Source organism: Ambystoma mexicanum, chromosome 5p (assembly GCF_040938575.1).
Source record: "Ambystoma mexicanum isolate Mex_15411 chromosome 5p, UKY_AmexF1_1, whole genome shotgun sequence".
NCBI lineage: Eukaryota > Metazoa > Chordata > Amphibia > Caudata > Ambystomatidae > Ambystoma > Ambystoma mexicanum.
The window spans coordinates 198,211,074-198,224,957 of NC_090930.1; the positions used below are offsets into that span (position 1 = coordinate 198,211,074).

At 43.5% G+C, this 13,884-nt stretch overlaps 1 long non-coding RNA gene across 1 annotated transcript in view; it reads left to right on the forward strand.

Annotated features, from left to right (window-relative positions):
• Positions 1–13,574, forward strand: part of LOC138480847 (uncharacterized) — a 123,680-nt gene extending 110,106 nt beyond the window's left edge. Inside the window, exons 2-3 of the long non-coding RNA XR_011274145.1 lie at positions 381–490; positions 10,384–13,574. This is a non-coding gene — a long non-coding RNA (uncharacterized lncRNA). The remainder of the gene's footprint in view (positions 1–380; positions 491–10,383) is intronic.
• The last annotated feature ends 310 nt before the right edge of the window (positions 13,575–13,884 follow it).

The window sequence follows — 13,884 nt, forward strand, 5'->3', positions numbered from 1 at the left end:
ACATTTAGAATATCTAAAAACATCTTTAAACTATGTGAGGCAAACAAGAATCAGAAAATAATGATTTCAATTAGTCTGTTTTAAAATATTTCCTCATAAGATGTTTGTGAAATAGCATATACTTGTTAACATACTGGATCCCATTTTGACATTGCTTGCGCCGAATTATATGAATATATTCCATGCAGTGGCGCTTTTGTGTGAATACTGTGTACCTTCTTAAAATGCAATTCGCCAGCTGATAGTGCCATTATGTGACTTCCTTGGTGCCAGAGGGGTGCCTTTGCAGATAAGGTGGCTGTCCCAGTCCTGCACTCAAGGTATATTCTACTTTCACCTAATGAAGCTTAAACTGAAGGTGTTCTCTTGTTTTTATGCAGGAAAGAATTTCCAGTGTGGGCTTTTGTGTTACTCATTTCACTCTTCGACCGCCATCTGATGAAGAAGTCTATGGGTCTTCATGCATAATAAAGAATAAAGTACTCACAAGGTAGGGTAACAATGTATTGCAAAAATCACCTTGAAATTCTGTGAACTTATAAAGGTACTCGTCCTTCGCCCACGCTCCTCTAGTAGTTGGTCACAAAAGTCCCCGGTGACCTGCAAACGCATGGTAGGGGATCCTTTATCCAATATATCACTCCTGGAGGACGGGGGGGCAGTCTTCTTCTCAATAAGTCGTCGAGCTGAGGTAAAGTACAGAAATATGAGCACGTTTAATGCCCCCGGTATCTTCTTCAGAATCTGAATGGTCCATTGCATTTGTTTGTTTTTATACAGGTTCATAAGTTATGTTTATTAAAGTAAAGGAATTGTCGCAGGAGTTACGCATTCACGGTCTGCCCATGATCGCCTTGATTTACGCTGGGATTATCGCGCCCCATGAAACCCACCCTCTATTCTGTAGCATGGCTCATCTAGGCTTCATTGATCTTCATTCGCATCAGCCCACCTCTGAAAGCACAACACTCAGTGCTTTAACTGGGAGGACGAATCAGGGAGGGTGGGCTCTAGTTAGGGGGCATGGCATAGCTATGAAAATAGTGGGGGATGGCGATTGCTTGGCTCCTAGGCAGAGGGTGCCAAGCAGGAGAGGCGGGGCACACTGTCATCATTCCTTTTGGTGAGGTCTTTTGTTTCTTATTCACAAAGCCTATAATTTTGAAACACGCTACTTTTGTTTCTTTGTGTGAGGTGTCAATCCCTTCAGGCAGCCCTTTAACCATGCAGCTCTTTGAGTGAAAGGGAGAGGGCGCTTCTGGTGATAGTGGGGGGAGGGTGGCGGGGAGACCTGGATCAGGAACACTTTGTGGAGATTGCCAGGCTCTGCTCTGGTTATCCCCGACCCACTTAAAGCCTTGACAACACTTGCTTTCACTATCAGGCAAACTCTGGCTGTGTCCCACGGTGGTTGGGCGAGTTATGCTTGCTTAGCTTACCATAACTGGAGAATTTCTGAGGTTTTTCGGTTATACTTGCAAACTCTGGCTGTGTCCCATAGGAGGCAACAATGGCAAAATCTGCCATATATATATCTGACACACACAGCATTTTCAGCAGCGTTTGCTTCACTCTAAACTACCCATCACTAGACTGCAACAAGAAAATGGAGAAAAAAAACTGAAAATTAGACTCGCCCCTTCTGATACAATGTACAACGGAACCTAAAAAGATCCTCCTGTTGCAGGAGTAGCTACTCCAGCGGAAACAAGCACCCCCCCCGCCCCTCTCACACATCTCACATGGTGCAACCCACCCTTAGCTTGTCCCTCTTTGGATCTTTCCTTTGCCAGATTCTCTTCTACATGATCGCTGAATCACACGCCTGCTCCTGCCCCCCAAGTCAATAGCCTTCAACCTCTTTGCTCTATGTACTCATCTCCTCTGCTTCTAGGAGCTAGGACCAGATAACATTAAAAACAAGAAAGAAATGACATCTAAAATGTTCCGTAGTCTTGGTGTAATGATCTTTGGTGTTATCAGACTCAATGCTTTGACCCTGATTACTTCTTCATCCCAATGGAGAGGTGGGAGGTAGTCAGAAGCCTATGCCACCATGATGTAGGGATGTAGCGCTTTCCTGAGACCCCAGCAACGTAGGTCGGCAGCATCCGTCCCATTATGCGTCTTCTATAGCCCCACCCCGTGCCATGTGCCTAAAAACACTGTTTCATGTTTTATTGCTATTTATGTCCGCAGAAGGTGCCTGTGTGATTTCAAAAGCGCTTGTGTTGTCTAATCTTCGTATCTCGCCCACGATGGTCTGATACATGCGGATGACATCCTGCACAGAACAAAGCAAAGAATCACAAAGTAATTCCGATTACACTAAAACTCACCGCTGCAGGATATATCTCTGTGTGCTTGCACGGTGTGTTCTTGTCAGGCGGCTGCTTCCAAGTGCGCGCTGACCTGTGAGAGCAGCCACCCTGCCTCCTAAGCGCCAAAGACTTCTCTCGGAGGACGGCATGCTTCCTACGTGGCCACTTTTGAAGCTTCCTTCGTGTTTATGTGCATAATCAGGGCAGTTTCTAGCCAACGTGGCGCCTAGGGCGAAACAATAATATGCGCCGCCCACCCACCCCGGAATGGCACAAGTCACTCTCAAACTACACCTCTGTTTCGCGTGACAAAACCCCTCCTCGGTGTCACTAAAGCATTGCTATACAAAAGAAGCTGGTTTCATTGCATTGTAATTCAAGTATGTTACAGAATGAACCCAATGTGAAAACACAGCTGTTGCTGCCCAAGCAAATGATTCTTCTGTCACCTGCTCTTAGGGAAGGCCATGGCACGAACGCAGTTTCAAATTCATACACAATGATAACCATATGAATTATTTTCTGATAGAAGGTTATCATGATATGATATGATATGGCATTTGTAACGCGCCTATACACAAGTGTTTCAAGGCGCGAAAGATGGACAGTCTGATACACTCCTATTGCACTCTTTCAAAATACCTCTGAGAGTGGGAAAGGAGTCAAATAGCACCAATGAATGTTCCTGTCGGCTTTGCATTAAACCACAGACCATTTCAGGAATATAACAGAAAAGAGATCTCTATTTTATATTTTGTATTTTATTTGTCTTTTATTAATCGCCTTAAGCCAAAGCACTGAACATAAAAATGAGACACGGTACAATAAAAGTGAGTAAGCAGTTAAGTCCACGAAACGATCACTCAGGAATGTTGGAAGTAGATGAGATTTTAATAAACCACGAAAGAGAGTAGACGGCAGTGGTTGAAGTGGGCGGGAGCAGTTGGAAACGGTGCTCCTCTACTTTTTTTTATTAAGCTTCACCTTTCCTATACTTTTATTTTAAAAAGAAACCGTTCCGGAACGTTTTCATTTTAACATAAAAGTGTAAGAAGAAGTTAAAACTTGCATTGCATCAGGGATAGGTCGGAAGGGTAGCTGTATTCTTTAGCATGTCCCTTAAGAAGTGCGAATGGTGGATGATTGGGAAGGAGAGGGTGCGTAAACCTGCATGCTGCGAGGGACATCAAATAACGTTAATGGGGTCATTTAAAAAGTATTTAGCATTTTCTTTCACTGTGTTTCTCTCCGCCTTTACACAGTGGTGGGTATAGAATTGAGGAAAGGCGGGACCCAGGTCTGGAGTTTGTACTGGGTTTGCGCCGGGATGTGGGGGGCGGGCCAGTAGGGAACATAGTTCCACTACTTCTTTTCGTACACTTTCGACCACTGGTAGACAGTGATAGAACGGAGAGAAAGTGGAAGAGTATTCCACTGAAGTTTGGCAAAGTTCAAAAGAAGGAAAATGAGACTGAGCACAGGGGGGACGAGGAGCCAAAAGTCTGAACTGAGAGGAAGACTGAAGAGAGCCAGAGGGAGTGTAAAAGGATGGGAGTTCAGCAAGCTAGCTAGGGACAAGACCATGGAGAGATTTGAAGACAAAACAGAGAACATTTAATTTGAGAGTGAAAGGGCAGCCAGCCAAGTGCTGCGAGAAAGGAAGAAATAGAGTGCCGATAAAGAATTAAAGACTGATCTAAGAGGAGCAAGACGAGAATTGGAGAGTCCAAAGAGAGCAGTAGAACAGTAGAAAAGCAAAAAAAGATTAAAGAGGAGATTAAAAGTTTAGATGCTTGAAATGTGAGAAACGGGCGGGCCTTACAGATGTTGTGAAGATGAAAATGACAAGAACGAGAGGTTAGAGAAATGTGGTGGGAAAAGGAGAGATTTGAGTCAAAGTAGAGACCAAGATTACGAGCCGTAGATGAAATTGGGAGCTTAGAAAGAGGAAATGACATGAAAGAAGGGGGAAGGTGAGGAGGAAGATTGTTAGCAGGAAAAAACAGTACTTCAATCTTCCTCACAGTAAGAGTAAGAAAGTGGGGAGACATCCAAGATTTAATAGCAACTAGGCAAGCCGAAAGAGTGTAATGAATTTCAGGAGAAAAGGAAGAAAAGGACAGAAAGAGTTGAGTGTCATTGGCGCAGAAGTGATGAGATAGGCCAGAGGAGGAAATAATAGCTGCAAGATGTGATGTGTACAAAGAAAAGAGAAAGGGGCCTGAGACCGACCATTGTGGTACCCCAATGGCAAGCGAGAGAGACGTAGAGGATTTTCCCACTGAGGAGACAGAAAACATTTGATTAACAGATAAGAGTTAAACCAAGACAGAACAGGGCCTGTAAGACCCTACAGAGACAAGAACAGTTTCTGTAGAATGTAAGGGACAAAAAACAGATTGAAATCGGGGAAGAAGAGAAGAGTCCGAAACAAATGAGGAAATCTGTGAGTAAACAAGGCGTTCTAATAGTTTAGAAAGGTATGATAGGAGAGAGAGATAGGGCGAAAGTTAGAAACAATCAAAGGGTCAGCAGTGGGTTTCTTTAGGATAGAGATAATAGGTGCGTGTTTAAAAGATTTGGGAAAATAGAGGTAGAAAGACAGTTGTTAAAAAAGAAAGCATGGTAGGGTACAAGAAGAGGATAAACCTTAAGGATTAATGCAGACGGAATCGGGTCAGTAGGAGAAGTAGGAGAAGCAGTGGGGTGGCTTTGGCTAGTAAGAGAAGAAAATCGGTATTAGAAACTGGAACAAAATTAGCAAGAAAAGCATGAGGAATGGACATGGGAGGAAGGTGACATGTCGGGTGGAAGAGAGGCCTCAATGTCACAACGAAGTGAGAGGACTATAGAAGAGAAGAAATTAGCAAAATCAGAAGCAGATAGAGTGGAATTAACAGAATGATCTAGCGTAGGAGGAGAAAGAAGTTGTTCAAGGGCTTGGAAGAGATGCCTAAGGTGGGTAGATTGAGTGTGTAAGAGATCAGAATAGTAAAGACGCTTTGCGGAAAATGAACATTTATCATAAAGGGCATGATTAGAAAAGTAGGAAGAATGATCATGCGCTGATTTAGACTTAAGCCAGCACCTTTCAAGACAGTGAAAGGAAACAACACATAGAGCGAAGTGCAAAATTATAGTGCACACAGGTGCCTTGCTTTAACGTGTCTCCTGACATGACAGCTCCAGCTTGGTACTGGTACAGAGTAGGTTTATCCCTGACAGCTGATTGGACACAAAGTCACTGCAGACCCAGATAGCGTTTAAACGGTCTGCACCTCTGATCTGAAATCTAATAATTGTCTGCCTTTATCAGTCGTGTGGCAGGAACATCTCTAAATATCTAAATATAAGCCATGCCTGGTTGCAGTATGGTGACTGGTAAGAAGCACACAATTATAAAGCCATATCAATTTGATATCACACCAGTGTCAATTCTGTGAGCAGGGTTTAACCATGACAGGAACTGCCTCCTTTTATTCTCCAGTTCAAAGGGACACACCAGGGCATGGAAAGTTCCCTCAGGAGATCTCTTGGGACGGGTGCGTCAGAGGCCAGCCTTACACCAGGATGCTGATCAATGGAATGCCTTTGACGCCAGCAGGAATGGGAATGGGCAGAGTTAGAGTAGCCAGAGAGGGAAGGTAGGCATGGAGAGGAGTTCCATTGTATTGCCTTCGGTTAGCGATCACTTCCTTTTTCCTGTCCCCTCCACTTCCTGCAAGCAAGGCAATTTGTGTGTGATGCCAGAAGGCAAAGGGTACTTTTTACAAGAACAGGAAATGGAACCTTTACAGCAGCGGCTTAGCTTTGAACTAATTCCCTGTGGCATTTTGTCGACAAAGGAAGAGTGGACCTTCTTTGATTCATCTTTGTATCATCAAGATAAGTAGAAGGATACACATTTGAACCTCTGTTGGGAGTGGAGTCAATTCCAAAGTCCTCTGCCATAGAGGTGAAGACAGAAGGCATCCAAGGCCCACTGGGGTTTCTCTGTTCTTGCCCTACACTGGGGCATCTTTTGGTTCCTCTCCCCACTCTGTGACTTCTCTGTCTCTCCCCCAACACAGGCTTCTTTCAGTTTCTCTCCTCACTTTAGGGCTTTTATCCTTCTTCTCTGCACTGTGGGGCTCTTTCCTCTGGCCTTGCCACCTGCCTCCCATTCCTTGGAAGCCACTGCATAACTGTATCTGATGAGCGATTGCTCCCAGGGAAGGCTATGTAGGCCGACTGCATCTTGTCTCGCTGCAGAGCCGCTTATTCAACTGGATTTGGCGGCAGTGGGCGCCTCCTCCTGGTTCACGCTTACTCGGTGCGGGAACTTGTGGGCAGTTCATCCTGTAAGCTCTGCTGTAGCCCGCTGAGGTATTCCATTCTCGTTTGAGCTGCCACACCTGTAGTGATACACGAAATTGCAACCTTGCCAATCAGGGCTTTAGATGACAGCATTAGCCGCTGAAAGCCAATAGTGTATTCAAAGTATGTGCTAAAAATGCTGACAGTAGTCTGTTGTAGCACTTCCATTATGCAGTAGTGAGCTACAAGGAATATGACAGGCAGGGAGGGCCCCCAGCTAAGTAGCTAATAGGTTTTTGGAGTGTTTGGAACATCATGGCACCTATATAGCGCTTAGATAGCCAGTCTTAAGCGCTATAAACACTAAGCTATGAGTGCATGCCTTTTAGAGCTTGCAGATGGGGTTAATACATCCCTGCTTCCCTTAGAATATTCAGCCTCACTAACGTTAGCCCTGGCTCCAAGCTAATCTTCCTTTTCTCTGGGAAGGTACTGATAAGACATTCCTCAGCCAGCGCAGATGGGAACAAGGGAGGGGGTAGGAGCGAGCAGGGAGCATCTCAGAGAGAGCTGGGTTTTTTCCATGAGCCAGTTGCACAGGGAAAGTTCTGGAACTGTGCGTCATGGTGACTGACAGCAAGAAGTTATAAAATATCCATGCACACATGGATCAGGGGAAGATCGCCTGTGGACTTGATTCGTGCAGAAACAGGTGCCCGGCATTGGCTCATACGGTGTCCTTCAGCATTGTCCTCTGAGCGGGGCTTGTTTACAGCTAGCTTATGAGGGCCCAAGGTCTCCCCAGTGCTGAGATTAAGGGACGTAAGACTGTGTTTCTCTATGTTTCTCTATATTTCTCTATGTTTCTCTATGTTTATCTAAGTTCCATGTTTCACTATATTTTGCATTGCTCTAAGTGTTATGCTTTGTAATATTCTGTAACTTGAATCCCAAATGTATATGAAATTCACTGCTTAGAATAAATATGCTAATAACACTTTGAGGGTGTCATTTGTCACTTGCATGAGATCACTGCTCAGCACAATAGAACCTGTATTTTGGGCTGAATTGGGTATTTTTGCTCTCAAAGGGCTGGCCCCGAGGAAGATTTTGCCCAATATCAAGACATTTGGTGGCAGCTTTGTGGGATTTGTGAAGAGCAGTGCCATGCTGACATGACAAATGGTGTGAGAGAACACAGTGTAGAGTGGGGAGCAGGCTGTCGCATTTCCTTGATGGTCTCACTGCAGCTCTGAGACTTCAAAAGGCAGCAATGTTGTGTCGGCTTGCCGTGGCCGATAGCTTGTGTGGTTAAGACTCCCTTCAGTAAATCAGTCGTGACTGACTCATTGCATGGGATTGGTGCCAGGGAGTACAAGGCAATAAACGAGCGGGAAATGGCTTTGTTTAAAGCACTCCGATGAATGGTTAAGAAAGATGTATGCTCAATTAGAAAAAGAATTTTATCATGTGGTTTCCCAAGTTTAAAGTTGTAATTTGGAATGCATAATGAGACGGAGTTCTCATCTCTATTCTGTCATGAGGGCAGGAAAAAAAAATAATTGCACGGATTTGACATGCAAATTGTGAATAGTGATTTAACCATTGACTCAGCCCCAGTGTGCTAGCGAGTGGGGGCTGTAATGTTCGGAGGCGAAGGTTCGTCTTTTTTGATGTATGCTTTTGAAGGGTTGGCATTCCTGAATAATGAGGAAGGGGAATGAGCCATGCTTAGGAGAATGAGTAACATCTGTGCTGAGAGCCTAAAGAGTTTTTTCTTTCTTTTGGCAACTGTAAAATTCCATGTGCTAATGGTGGCAAATTCTGTTTAAAGGAAACACACTAAAATGGTTATATTGCATTTTAGGCTGTGCCATGCTTTTATTGGGTGAGAGACTCACTTAAAAGGAAAGTGAGTGAATGTTATTTGGATTTTCGATTTTTGTGTACTGATTTGAAATTGCAGAACCAGCTTGCAATGGTTGGGGGGAAAAACAATTTATATTTTTCTAAATTGCCCCTGGAGTATTTTTGACTGTCCCCATGCTATGCCATGGATTTGTGCTGTTGCCTCATTAGTGATGTATGCTTTGGAAATAGTGACCTGTTGACTGTGATACATGGGGAAAAATGTTGTTGACACATTAAACAGCCCACAAGCAATAGAGTGTGGGTTGTTCTTGCAGAAAAAAAAACGTGCAGGGAGCTGCACTAAATATGGCATTTTTATTTTTTAAATGCACTGAACTGAGTGGTTATAGTTTGGCAATGGTACAACAGAATGAAACATCTGTGTGTGATAAGATAGCACAAAGATTTAATGGGTTGTGAGTTCTCTTGAAAGATCGCACATTACAAGAAAAAAAAAGACGCTTTGACATTTTGCAAAATTACATGGAGTAGAAAAATGACAAGAAAAGTGCCGCTTTTGAAAACAAGAGTCTTGCTGTATGTGCAGAGCTTGTGCCTTGAAGCTGTCTTGGGCGAGGTGCGTGAAGGCAAACAAAAGCAGAAACAGTACAAGAAAGAGTTAATTTGGATGAACTGTCTAAAACGAGTGAAGCCGCCACAGTATAAGAGTTATAGGCAAAAGAGATAAGCTGCGTGCTAATGGCGCTGCCAGGTGCACACGAAAGATAAACATGCCTGCATTCCTGAGGAAGGGGGAGCAAAAACAGAGAGCTGTTCAAAAAGTAAAGAATTTGCCCAGTAAACTGTGGTACGGAGCAAAGGCTTCATGCAGGATGGCAGACGGGCACATCACATCTGAACATTTACCTATGCATCTGTGAATGGGCCAAGAAAAGACAGCTGCCCATTCCAACAGACATTACTGTGCAAACCGCATTCCCATGTGATGTGATGTGAAGTGAAGTAAAGCGCTATTGCTGTGCAAGCTGCATTCCAATGCTCCATGTGATGTGAACTGAAGTAAAGCGCTGTGCACTGGAGAAGAAACCTCTAGGCGCTTTGAGAAGAGAAAATACACATCTGGCAAACTGCAAGCTACATTGCCAGGGGATGGAGTAACTGACAAAGACATTATGGCCTTCCAGATGGAAGCAAAACTGACAAAAGTGCTTAGCCGTTTTGCAAGAGACAACATGCAGAGCGGGGCTTTGAAGTACAACATGAACACTGCACATTAGCCATGATCCAGAAGCCACACGGCTTAGTGCAAGAATGAATGATTTGTTGAAGCAACAAAAGAAACTGACTCAGACTATCGCACTCAAAGGAGTGGTTCAAAAACAGCAAACGCCCTTTGAAAAAAAAAATGACAAGTGAAAAAACCAGAGGCTTGAAAAGACACTGCTAAGAAAAGAAAGATAAATACTGAAAGACTTTACCTTTGAAAAATGGAGTGATGCCAGCAGGGCAACCTAAACCAAGATCATGGGACACTGGAAGCAAGTTGGCGCCTGGCATTGGTGATCGCTTTGGTGAAAAAGAAAAGCATTGTGCGACCTGGGTACTTACTATATGGCTTTGTAAAAGCACAGATCAGTCTGAGGTACCATTGACCAGCTATGATTGCATTGCACAAATGAGTTTGTGATTAGGCAGTTACACCCCGTATGGTTGAGTGTAAATAAGCCCCCAGAAACATGCAGAAAGGTGATAAATAATTGCAGTAGCAATGACAAAGTGTGTAGTTACCTGATGAGACTTTTTGAAGATGGGGGTGGTATTATGGGAAGGGGTGGATAACGCTGATATTGAAGTTTTGATGACATCCTAACATTTCTGTTTGTATTTTGCCTAGGCAAAGCACGACAAGACATTTCATAATATAGGAAGTTAATGTGCAGTTTGTGGGTGACACTGATCAAAGAAGGGTCAGACGCATTCTCAGAGAAAGCGAGCCACTGCGACATGCTATTTCAACTTTAACGTGCCCTGCACCGCACTCAATGCTGTAACCTGCGAATAGTGTCCAACAGAGTAATAACTTTTGCTGAACTGGCACGGTGCAGACTTGGCTAATTATCAAGTATTTGATGCTACACATTTAAATGACATGTTTTGCCCTTTCTTGTTTAAAGGACTATGGACAATGAATTGTGGACTGTAACATCAGGCACCACATACAGCTGTGTGACACAGCAATTGAATGCTAACACATTGAAAAATGGTTTTTAAATGCACGGTTGAGATGAATCTGAAAAAACCAAATGGTTTTACTCTTCCAACTGAATGGCTTTAACCAGAGATGTTTTGTTTTTTGAAAAAAAAAATATTCTACATTGCACGTAGGCAGGAGAATGATTTATGAACTGTTGGGGCAGCAGAATTATGCAAGCAGGAGCGTAATTTATTTTGAGATAAGATGGGTGCGCACATCAAAGTCACCTGTGCGTAGGTTAAGATTCTTAATTGAAGCAATGCTGCCAAGTGTGTGAGCTATAATTTGAAATGGTAATCTTTGAAACACTGGATACTTTTACAGCCAGCTTAAGGCAGGTAAATGAAACCATGACTGACTTGATGTTTGATTTTATGACACAGAGTGTGACACGGTTTTTTGTTAAACCAACCAGTTTCATGTTTTTGTGGGGACAGCTGTCTCCAGCACACTAATGCAAAGAGTCACCTTTTGATTGTAAACATTTGGAATAATTCTTTGGAAAAGCGCTACAAATGAGTATCCACATGGAATTGCTAGTGTACTGGCCTGGCACATTGTCAGGCATCTTTTGTCACTGAATGGATACCATTTGTTTAATGTGTCTAATGTGATGTTTTTCTGACCAAGAACTGCAGCGAGTGTTCTCGCCAAGATTTAATGAACTATAACTTGACTAAATGAATTTTTTCCATGGTGTGATGAAACAGCCACTGCCGGATAGTAGTATGGTGTTTGTGGCTAAAGTTAATATTGTATATGGTAGATATCCCACTTGAAGAAGGGTATTCTCCAAGTCACAGAAGGTAGACACTGTGAACCTGTTAGATTTTATGCAATGTTTCCTTAATACTACCAAGCTGCTACAAATGGAGTCCATTTCTATGGCCCATCACTAGAGTGCGCGTAGCTAGGGAGCTAGATTCATTAATTGCAGGAGCAGCGGGGAGTAACAGGAGCTTTATATGCTTGTGACATAGAAACTGTGCACTATAAGCTAGCCACTATGGGTTCTGATGCCAGCTCTGCTATAGAACTTCTGGCCTAGTGGGGCCCATTGATATGCCCAGCACTGCTACAAGTATTGACAGCCAATTGAAGATAACAGAATTTTAGACATGAAGACATTTTTGTCTGCCATAGGGCAGGTCAACAAGACTGCTAAATACACACAATGCATTGTATGGCAAACATTGTTAAATCAGCAGGTGTTGGCTTTTTACTGGGTGGGGGCAACCATCCTCCACACACTGGCACGCAGAGCTACAGTTACCAGCATACATATGGATTGAATTGCTTGCTTTTGATTGCATGAATAACACATGCCATGCTTTGATGTAAATTAGTAGAATTGTTTTTATTTAGACAACCTGGTGCCCATGGGTTCACCTTGTTCACGAAATTAGATGGTTTCTGGTTGGGTTCCACCTACCTGGGGGAAGTGTCTAGTCACACAGCCCATAGTCACGCTTGAATGCCCTGGGATCAGGGGGAGGGTAGGCCCTTAGGGTGAAAGGCTGCCAGGTTTTAGAATTGGTAACCATACATAAATGCAATAGTGCATTGTAGATTAGACTACACTGGATTGCCTTGACATTTTAACTGCATGCTGCTTTTTAACTGACAATCAGTTATACAAAATTGATTTAGGTATTTTTGTGTAGGCCAGGTTTTGGCTAGAGTAAATGTCCATGTTCACTTTGTGTAGGTATTTTTGTGTAGGCCAGGTTTTGGCAAGGGTATATGTCACTGTTCACTTTGTGTACATTTTTGTTTAGGTAGTGTTTTACCTTGCATGCCACGCTAACTAACCGCTATAAGATAGTTTGCTTAAACCTCTTGCAAAGCCCCAAGGTCTTTATCGCTGCACTAAATACTATATTGATAGGTATTAGTCAGCATTTTGTCGCACACACGTTGAATAGGGGTGGAATGTAGTGATACACGAAATTGCAACCTTGCCAATCAGGGCTTTAGATGACAGCATTAGCCGCTGAAAGCCAATAGTGTATTCAAAGTATGTGCTAAAAATGCTGACAGTAGTCTGTTGTAGCACTTCCATTATGCAGTAGTGAGCTACAAGGAATATGACAGGCAGGGAGGGCCCCCAGCTATGTAGCTAATAGGTTTTTGGAGTGTTTGGAACATCATGGCACCTATATAGCGCTTAGATAGCCAGTCTTAAGCGCTATAAACACTAAGCTATGAGTGCATGCCTTTTAGAGCTTGCAGATGGGGTTAATACATCCCTGCTTCCCTTAGAATATTCAGCCTCACTAACGTTAGCCCTGGCTCCAAGCTAATCTTCCTTTTCTCTGGGAAGGTACTGATAAGACATTCCTCAGCCAGCGCAGATGGGAACAAGGGAGGGGGTAGGAGCGAGCAGGGAGCATCTCAGAGAGAGCTGGGTTTTTTCCATGAGCCAGTTGCACAGGGAAAGTTCTGGAACTGTGCGTCATGGTGACTGACAGCAAGAAGTTATAAAATATCCATGCACACATGGATCAGGGGAAGATCGCCTGTGGACTTGATTCGTGCAGAAACAGGTGCCCGGCATTGGCTCATACGGTGTCCTTCAGCATTGTCCTCTGAGCGGGGCTTGTTTACAGCTAGCTTATGAGGGCCCAAGGTCTCCCCAGTGCTGAGATTAAGGGACGTAAGACTGTGTTTCTCTATGTTTCTCTATATTTCTCTATGTTTCTCTATGTTTATCTAAGTTCCATGTTTCACTATATTTTGCATTGCTCTAAGTGTTATGCTTTGTAATATTCTGTAACTTGAATCCCAAATGTATATGAAATTCACTGCTTAGAATAAATATGCTAATAACACTTTGAGGGTGTCATTTGTCACTTGCATGAGATCACTGCTCAGCACAATAGAACCTGTATTTTGGGCTGAATTGGGTATTTTTGCTCTCAAAGGGCTGGCCCCGAGGAAGATTTTGCCCAATATCAAGACAACACCCCATGGCTCCGGTTTCTGACCTGCCAGGCCACATTGTACTCTCCTAGTGTGAACCGTCGGGTGTGATGCCATGTCTGGCGTTCTGTCTCTCTGACCTCTTCCCTCTCAATGTGCGCTGTAGTGCAATTAAAGTCTGTGCTCTACGAGGATACTCCTTCCTAATTGGTTCCTCGC